Genomic DNA, 9,395 nt, shown 5'->3' on the forward strand with positions numbered 1-9,395 from the left:
ACAGATATTTATGGGGTACCCACCATGGCCAGGTTCTCAGAATAGCAATTGGCTGGAGCTGAGAAGAGAACTCTCTCCACAAGAACTCCTCAGTTTTTCCCAGTCCCCACCAGCCCTAATTCCTATCACCTGGCCAGCCCTTCTCACATTAGTCAAGTCCCTACATATGTTTTTCATATACAAGTGTCAAGTGAACAGGGAACCTGAAGCAATTCCTAAGTTTTCTCATCCCAATCATTTAAACATTTCATTCATAACTAAATGATGGTGATAAATTTACTGTGTGCTGGGAGGCAGTTAAGCACGATGGGGTTATGGGTGAACAATATGGTCATACAGCCTGGGATTATAATTTGGGTCCCACCACTTGGAAGCTCTGTGACCTTGGTCAAGTCATACATGAGAGTAAAATAAATAAATACACATGAAGCTTTTATTTATTTATTTATTTTGTTAATCCTCGCCCGATGATATTTTTCCATTGATTGTTAGGGAGAGTGGAAGAGAGAGTGAAAGAGAGAAACATCGATGTGTCACATAGATTGGTTTCCTCCTGCACGAGCCCTGACCAGGGCTCAGGCTAGGGAGAAGCCTGCAACCAAGGTACATGCCCTTGACCAGAATCAAACCTAGGCCCACAGGCTGACACTCTGTCCACTCTACCAAACTGGCTAGGGCAAAGCTTTTAGTGTCAGGAACAGAGTAAGTAACCAGTGAATGTCAGCTACACTTATTTAATACTTGAGGCCCAGTGCATGAATTCGTGCATGGATGGGGTCCCTCAGCCTGGCAATCAGGGCCAATCAGGACCATCTCGCCCAATCCCAATCAAGCCGACTGGGGCCAGCCAGGGGAAGGGACCATGGGAGGTTGGCTGGCTGTGGGAATGCACTGACCACCAGGTGGCAACTCCTGCATTGAGTATCTGTTTCCTGGTGGTCAGTGAGCATCATAGCAACCAGGCATTCAGTCAACCGGTCATCAGTTGCTTAGGCTTTTATACATATAGATGCCAAAATGAAATTCAAAAGATGTAACAGTCTATATAGCCCTGTCCCAATAGCATGGATGAAGGCCCCCAATGTGTCAGGAATTATACCTTTAGTTGCTGGGTGTAAAAGTGGGGAGGGTCCAGGGTGCCCAGGCAGCAGGGGAGCCCTGGGAGGACCTGGAGGAGAGCATTTAACCAACAAGGACAAAATGATCTCAACATCTTAGTCCCTGGTGATGTTGTACTAGTGAGCATGGCATATGTATCATCCCTGCTACTCTGCTTCCACCCTGTGCTAGGTACATATGCATTTGCTTCCAAGGCTTAATTATTCACCAATTGCCTTGGGCAGAGGCTTCATATAGGAACCTTCTGGTTTCTACATAGCTAATAAGACTGCACTGAATGAACCCTATATAGACTTGCTGGCCATTCGCCATGCTGAACTCACTCTGTGGACCCTAGAGCAAGAGAAAGGAAGATGGGGCCGACGAATGTTCTACTTTCATCTAAGACCAGATTAGCATCTTTGCTAGGAGCAGCCCTTCCTAAAGACTTGGGACCAAGGCCCTCTAAGTGGGGCTTCCATTCTCTGCACTATCAGATTGCACTTTTCCTTTATCCTACAACATTTTACTATGGGCAGAAGCAGGTTTTTAAATATACTGGTGGCCTAAGTGGAAGGTTTTAGAAGGGCAACCCTATCCTCAGAGATGTAAGCATAGAGGATCCCATGTCAGGGAAGGAAACAGGGAATAGCAAGGGGTGGGCTGTGGTGTGCCCAGGCCGTTAGCACCTACCCAGAGTGTTCTAGGCTGCCACCACCTCTGAGGGGCTGCCTCTGCATTGCTTTGGCACCATTATATGCTAAGCACAGACCCACTTCTGGACTTTAAGCCATCTACTTCTAAAAAAAAAAAATAATAAATCTTTTTAATCCTCTTTACAAACTTGACCAAAACTTTTTGGGGTGTGTGTGTGTGTGTAATTTGCCTAATACTGTTGAATGAAAAGGGTTGTTTGAACATACCGTGTTATTAATAAATACAGGGACATTAATATTCCCCAATAGTAACATTATTATTTTAATTCACCTCAGACAGTGGCTTTCAGCAAAAATCTACTTTCCATTTTTGTGATTGATTTTTGAAATTCTTAATAAAAAAAAGCTTGAAAATTATTAACAGATAGGATTTTTGCAAGTAGAATTATCATCCTTACTTCTGGGGAAGTTTTTAACTTTTGTTATAACAAATAGTATACACTTTGCTTTTATCATGCTTAGATTTGATTATAATTTTTAAGTGGTATGTTTATTTGGTAGAAAAAGAATTAAATGAGACATTGCTTGAGTGAGAGATTTAGTCCATATTTATTTGTATCCTCATAAATGTACTGAGTATGTATCTTACATGCTATAAATCATTGTTGCCGTAATCATTTAAAAAATATCTACACTTTCTCTTGTGGTAGTTCTCTAAAGCTGATTTCTTTCGATTAGTTTAAAAAGTATTTCCAGCCCCTACATACAATAACGTGTGTTATTTCACAGTGCTTTTTAATTGCATTATGTTCAGTAGTTAAAATTAAATTTATTTTTATATGCAACACAAACCTTTACTTCTTTAAAATAAATTTGTTATAAATACGGTCTTCTGAAAAGAGAAAGGGACATGAGCAAAAATTATACACAAGTACCCACACTCATATAAATGCACACACACACCCAAGACTCTAAAATCCTAGTCAAAAGCTATATTTCATGAAAGAGAATTATAGTAATGTTGATGGTTTGCCAAAACCTCAAGCAGTGACAAAATCCACAGAGTGTCCTGAAAGGGATGCCTTTGCAAAACCGTGCCTCTCCAGATGGTTTAGATTAGAGATGTTTAAAAACACATGGCGGCATTAGTTTGGTTTAGAACTCATAGTTAATTCAGTAGATAAAATAATGCAAATTTGAAACCCTAGCCCGTGTATCAGAAAAATCATCAAATCTTATGATTGCTCTTAGGGGAGGTTGGTATGTGATGTGTTGATTTTTAAATGATCTAATTGAAATAATAAAATTAAGCAAGAAAGGGGTAAAAAAAAAAAAGATTGAAAATACAAGAGTATAAGTAAAAACTTTCTTCCCTGCAGAAGATTTATTCCTTTAAGCTGTCAGATCCAATCAATTTGTATGGGATTCGACAGCCAATTGTCATTTCCTGAGATAAACTATGTAAAGAGGTTGTGTTACAGAGACGGCATGAAAAAATGGAAGAAATAGCTCCAGAGCACAATGCAGAGAGAGGCCAAAATGTCCTCAAAGCCCACAAAGCGTTGCCAGAATCCCCTCACCTTCCCAAGAACAGCAGATAAGCAGCTTACGCACAAGTTTTCCCTTTGGCTTATTCTGCACTTGGTCCACATTTTAGTAAATTAGTTTGTCTTATATGTGGTTTTTAACCTTGGTGGGGGCTCTGTGTGAACAGCGATGTCGCACACTGTGGTCTCTGGCTCGAGATGTATAAGAGTGACCCCAGGTCCCTGAAAGGCTCCATCACTAAAAGCCTGGCTCCCCCACCCCCTTTTTTTATGCCTAAAATCAAAAGTATCCCACCCTCGGATCCCACAGCAGGGCAGCCGGCAAACAGCTCCTGGAAAAGAGCTTCTGTATGGGAACAGCATTGATTTAATGATGTATTTTACCGTGTGTGCTACCTGCAGTACAAATAAAAGCATTCAGCTATGTTAAAATTGCCACTAGAAGAATGTTCATCTAAGGGTTCTGAGCCTTTCAGAAAACAGGGGACAAAGATTCTACAAAAATAGAAGCAGAAGGTTTCCAACAATCGTTGATGGGCTCAAAGGGCTTGACTCTCAAAGGTGGCACAGTATTTCGTTCCCCCAGAAAGAGGGAGCATTTTGAGCATTTTCTAAACATAAAAACTAGAAACAGTGGCTTTTAATGTCTGGGAAGAGCTCCACAATCAAAGCAAATGAGCTCCTTTAACAGCAAAGTGCACACACAACACATACACACAGACACACACATAAAAAATAGGGGGTAGACAGAAGTGCACAGAATTTCTTTGGATTCCTGGAGATTTCCATTATAAAATTAATTTAATTTTGTTTTAGCAACGGAGACATTGTATTAGCCAATCTGAACTACTGACCCATAGTTCGGAATCCATACCCATTTAATATTTGTAACCAGAGAATATATTTTTGTTTTTTCTTTTCATCTCATTTCGTAAGTAAATGGAAATGTAAACCCCAGCGTATGTCAAACTCCTATTTTAAGATAGTTTAATCGTGTTCTACCCTATGGAGAATGAAGAGAGATTTTTTTTTATTTTGTTTTTGTGTGTGTGTGTGTGTGTGTGCTTGTTTCTCATATATGATGTAATACTTTTTTCATGAGAGTATTAATATATAGAATTGTAGAATCTCAGAGTTCAGAGAAACTTTTGTGGTTCTCTGCACCGACTTATTCAAACTCTGAATTCTTTTGAATGGTCCGACTTCCCTGCCAAGTCACCATCTATCTTGATGGAACACCGCTCATGCTGCTGTCCCAGGGCAAACCACCCACCTCTGGCTGGTGCTGGAGAGTTTCGCACGGACCTTGCATTCTGTCCTAGAGGACTGCTCATCAGGAACAGAAGCAAAAGTCAGGTCGGAATGCAAAGGGACCGATTCTGGGAGCAGGGCAGCTGGGTGAGCATGAGCACACAAACACAGCACCGCCTGTCCTCCCCCACTACCTTCCTCGTGTGTCTCGCCATCTTTGTCCCCAACCTGGCTTCCTTTAACAGCATTTTATCAAAGGCATAACAACATCGTGTCAACCCTACTGCCATGAAAATTGCTTAAAAGACTTCAATCTGGGGGGAAGATGCTCAGGGAAAGCAGAGATCTACCTGTGCTCTGCCCATCATCCCAAGCCCCCACAGCCAGGCTTCTGACCATGTTCTCCCTGTGTTTCATGCCATGTCCTTCAATGCACTTAGTAAAATTGTGAAGACTTGCTAAATTTTGGAACTGAAATTTCCCCTCTATATATTGAGGGCTATTGAGACAGGCTTAACACAAACCTCCTGCCTGTGGAACATTGCGGTATGTTCTCTCCTTTGTAAGAGGGACATTTGAGCCAAGTTCTGGAACACATCACACATTCAGACGACAGGAAGAAAGAGGGCCAGTTCTTAAATCATCCATGGCTCGCTAAAGGAGATAACTAAATGAATCTTTTTTTTGAAAAGTAAATAATTGCACTCTCCACACTATCCTTTGTATAAATAGAAATTTATTTTCATATATCAGGACCGCTGATATGATATCCGCGGATTTGGGACGTTGTTACTGCAGTGAAAATACATCAATGCTAAGAGTGTGTGATAACCTGAACTAGTAATCAAACATCAAGGGCCTGATTGCTTAAATGAAGAGTTAGGAATGTTTTGTTATTTGTATATTATAGTCCATAGACATACATTTATAAAATGCTTGAGGGACTTAGAAAGTATTTCCCAACACCATTTATTTAGTTAGCTAAGTACTATTTTTTATAGACAGTATAAAGGGAAACCAGTTACCCTTTATAAATCTGTAACAATTTCATAGGTAGTTCTTATGTTTTAGGAATAATATCAAAATACAGGGGAAAAGAGCCTCTTGAGCTTCTCAGACCCATATTATTTCAATACCAAATTTTAAAAATTTCCCTCAAAACACTTATGGATTTTTTAATGTTGTCTATAGTGTAGATTCTTATCTTGAGGGACCCATGACTGTAGAATCTTGCTTATCAGTAGAATGAATTCGGCCCATAAATATATTATATTATTGTTCTGAACCTCAGAACACCTCTAAAGTAAGGAAGGGTATAAATGAGCAAATAAATCATATATTTCTACTTTATATAGTTTCTGCTTTTAATAAGTATAGTTGACTAGTTCATATCAATAATGTTTGGGCACATAATTCTAGGACAGCCGAGGACTGCAAAATACATTACATTGGGAAGAATGAAAGTATAGAATATAGGGCAAGGCTTTCATTTTTACCTGCAGAACACAATCTGCCATACTCTCATGTCGATGGCAGGTTAGCCCAAAGAAAAACATTCTAACGTTAGGCACAGCGTGTTTTTAAAGTGACCAATGAATGGACTTTTTACTGCGCAGTTCACACGTATCACAGTAAGAAAGATGATGGGTTGGAAAACAGGCAGTATCCATTAAAATGAAGTTTGTTCTTTACGCCAAGATCTATATTAGAATTTATATATGCCCAGAGCCTGATAATTTGGAGACTGAATTCTATTCTCTTTGGCTCTGAGCCAGAGGGGCCACGATCCATTTCGTTAGTTCAGCTAGTTCAGTTACCACCTGTGTTCCAACAGCGAAGTCAGACCCAGAGGAAAGGAAGCTCGCTGGGCCGCTTAGATCCCTATCCACTCAGGCCGCTGTATTTATTATTCCACTAGGGAATGCTCTGCCCTTGAAGGCTGATCCGCTGAGGGTGGGATCACAGGCAGCAGGTATGCCATGAACAACAAACCCATATTCTTAACATATGTTTAATTTGAGTAACTCTCCTCCTTTAAAATACCTCTTGATTTTAAATCCACATCCTGATTTGCCCACTCTTGTTACCATTTTCTGCTGCCTGTTCTGAATTAATCCTTTGAGGTGGTCATTCCCCGGAAAGAAAAAAGGAAAATGAGAAGAGAGATGCAAAGTTGGGAATGAGAATGAAAGAGCATGGGAGAAAGCAGAGGGAAGGGGGTCATTAAGCAGAGTCTGTTTTCACGTGTCAGGTTTGCTTTGAGCTGGGAAAGACAGGAGAGGTAGAGGAAGAAGAGAAATGCACGGGAAAGACACTCGAAAGGTTACCCCTTAATATCCCTGCTGAAGAATGAAAATCATTTTTTGCAATAGAGCTCAATTTACAAAGATTATTTTGATTCTCCGTCATACTTCATCTCAAAGAATTGATGTAATCTAAAAAGCGGTTAAAATTATTAAAATAGTTTCCCTGGTAGAAAATGAAATGATTTTTACTCTCTTAGGCAGTGTTTAAACTGAGATAATTGGAATTATATTTTATATAGTGATTATGTCACTTCGATGTCTAAACAGTCTTTGTAGAAGTGATAATCCCTGATTCTGTTTTTTCATCAACAGAAAACTGACTAAAGGTTAGAAAGATTAGCCACCAATTGCTGTTATTTGTAAAACCTACAGATAAAGCTGATTTTCTTGAGGAATTCTGAGTTAAAGGACTTTCTCTACCTTAGAACTATTAACCCTTTAGGATGCTTTCTACATCTTTCTTGGGCAGGTTTTTAACTTAGAGGATCATGAAACTGCTTCAAATACTTGATTTAAAATATATTTAAAAATGAAATAGCAATACTTTATGCTATATGTTCTAAAATAGCAAAATATGTTGCTTGATGTCATAAAATTTGTTTTTACTATTTTTATCTTTGTATGAAATCCATTTATCAAATCCAGGTTTTCCTAGATCACATATGACTAGTTAAATGAGATCTTGTTAAAAATATAAACCATATTTCTGTAGTTGTCACCTCATCTGCAATTTAGGATTTCTGAGCTCTTCAAATTCCCCCCACTTTTTTCCTGGGAGCTGCCAAAGAAGGCTGGAAGGGGTTCCGAGGACCACCGGTGATGCTAACGGCAGCTTGTTGAACTCCAGCAACCAAGCCCCATTGCCTTTCCCACCCGGCACCCCAGGGCTGGCCGTCACTCACCTCCAGAGTGACCTTCACAACCATTCGCTGGCCTCCACGGCTGCAGTGCCATCGTTGCTGATCGTGCCCCAGCACCCTGACCAGCCCAGTGACTGGTAGAACTGAAGCCAGTCAGGTCAGGGAATGTTCATGAAGAAGGAGACAGAATGATTCTCTCCCCTACGTGTATATTCTTTGTCCCGAGGATGCCTAAGTAATGCAAGCTGGTGTGCCACTGTCTCCAAAGTTTATGATACGTATAGTCTTGGTATTTTCTCAGTAGCACCCTAATGCAAGCAGGGTTCTGGCAGACCTGTCCCACTAGTCAGCTATTCAAGACTGTCCAAACTGTGAACACTGCTTAGGCTCAAACCTGGCTACTGTTTAATTTTATTGCATGCTTGAAATGTGGTGATCTGGAGCAGACTGCATTTTATCCAAAGCAGTTCAGCAGATATTTGTTGTGTCTAGCACCGTGCTAGGTGGCAAGGCCTCAAGATGGTGTGTACATGATGAAGATGAATTTATTCCTCCTCTCCAAACTCAAAAGCAAGAATGTGTGATCTGCGGTAGGTTGCAAGCTACAAAACTCAGATAATTAGTGCATAGTTTACCCACTGTGGTGTCATCAGGCTTAGGACTTAGTATAAAAGTTGAAAATGGAGTGGAGATAGGGATAGTTAGCTTAGTTTGTGGAAAAGGCCTTTGAAAGGCTGAGCTAGTCTGCATTTAGAGGGAGGCGACCTCACATGAAGAATACCTACCTCCTACCTCAAGATCCTGCAAATGGTTTAGGGATGGTTGGTGAACCACAGGTATTCCTAAGGCTGGTTCCTATTAGACAGGGAAAACTAGAAGCCTCGCTTTTCCTCATCTTTGCTGTGGAATGAAACCAATAAAGTCAGTTAGTATTTAGACAAGCGAGTGCTGCTCATCTGGGAGAGAATGTTCCTGGGGTGGGAATGACCAGTAGAGGCCACTGAAGGGCTTTTGAGGGCAGCGGGAGAGTTCAAATAATGCAAGAATCAATGGCAACTCTGTTAACAAAATTTAAATCTACCTAAATCGAAATCATAAGGAAAACCTTACCTTTGCATCTGTATTTCCGTCATTCCGCAAATAAAACGTGTAGTTCAAAATCTGGCACAGTGGCTGTCTACACAAGACTGAATTCTATAGAAGAAAAATACCTAAGAGAAGTTTGTATTGCCAGATGCTTGGCATCATGTAGTCAAAACATTTTGAATGTGTTTTAAAATAGTCTTCCAGATGTGTGACCACTTTTAGCTAGCTAGAGCCCTTGTCTGCATTTGGAAGGGAGTGGGGTGAAAAACAGGTATACAGGAAAATGAAACTCTTATTGCCTTCCTGGTCTGATTGCCTTGGGAAAAAGTAGTTTAATTAAAAAAAATTTTTTTTATGCCTTTCAATCAATTTCTTCAACTTTGCCTTTGACTGGCAAATATAGACACAGAGCTTTCCACAGTACCTTCTATTTGCCATATTAAAGACATTATTGCCATCAAGTTATGATGTTTTCTGACTCCAGAAGTAGTTATTTGGAAGTCAACTTTATTTGTCCTGCTTCTTGATATTAAATATTATCAACTCTCTCTCCCTCTCTCTCTCTCTCTCTCTCTCTCTCTCTATATATAT

The 9,395-nt window shown here is 40.1% G+C and overlaps 1 protein-coding gene across 4 annotated transcripts in view; it reads left to right on the plus strand.

The window, feature by feature from the left end:
- Window positions 1-9,395, plus strand: part of DYNC1I1 (dynein, cytoplasmic 1, intermediate chain 1) — a 245,306-nt gene that overhangs the window by 151,513 nt on the left and 84,398 nt on the right. The gene's annotated exons all lie outside the window — the stretch shown is intronic.

This window comes from Myotis davidii, unplaced genomic scaffold (genome assembly GCF_000327345.1).
Source record: "Myotis davidii unplaced genomic scaffold, ASM32734v1 scaffold187, whole genome shotgun sequence".
Taxonomy (NCBI): domain Eukaryota; kingdom Metazoa; phylum Chordata; class Mammalia; order Chiroptera; family Vespertilionidae; genus Myotis; species Myotis davidii.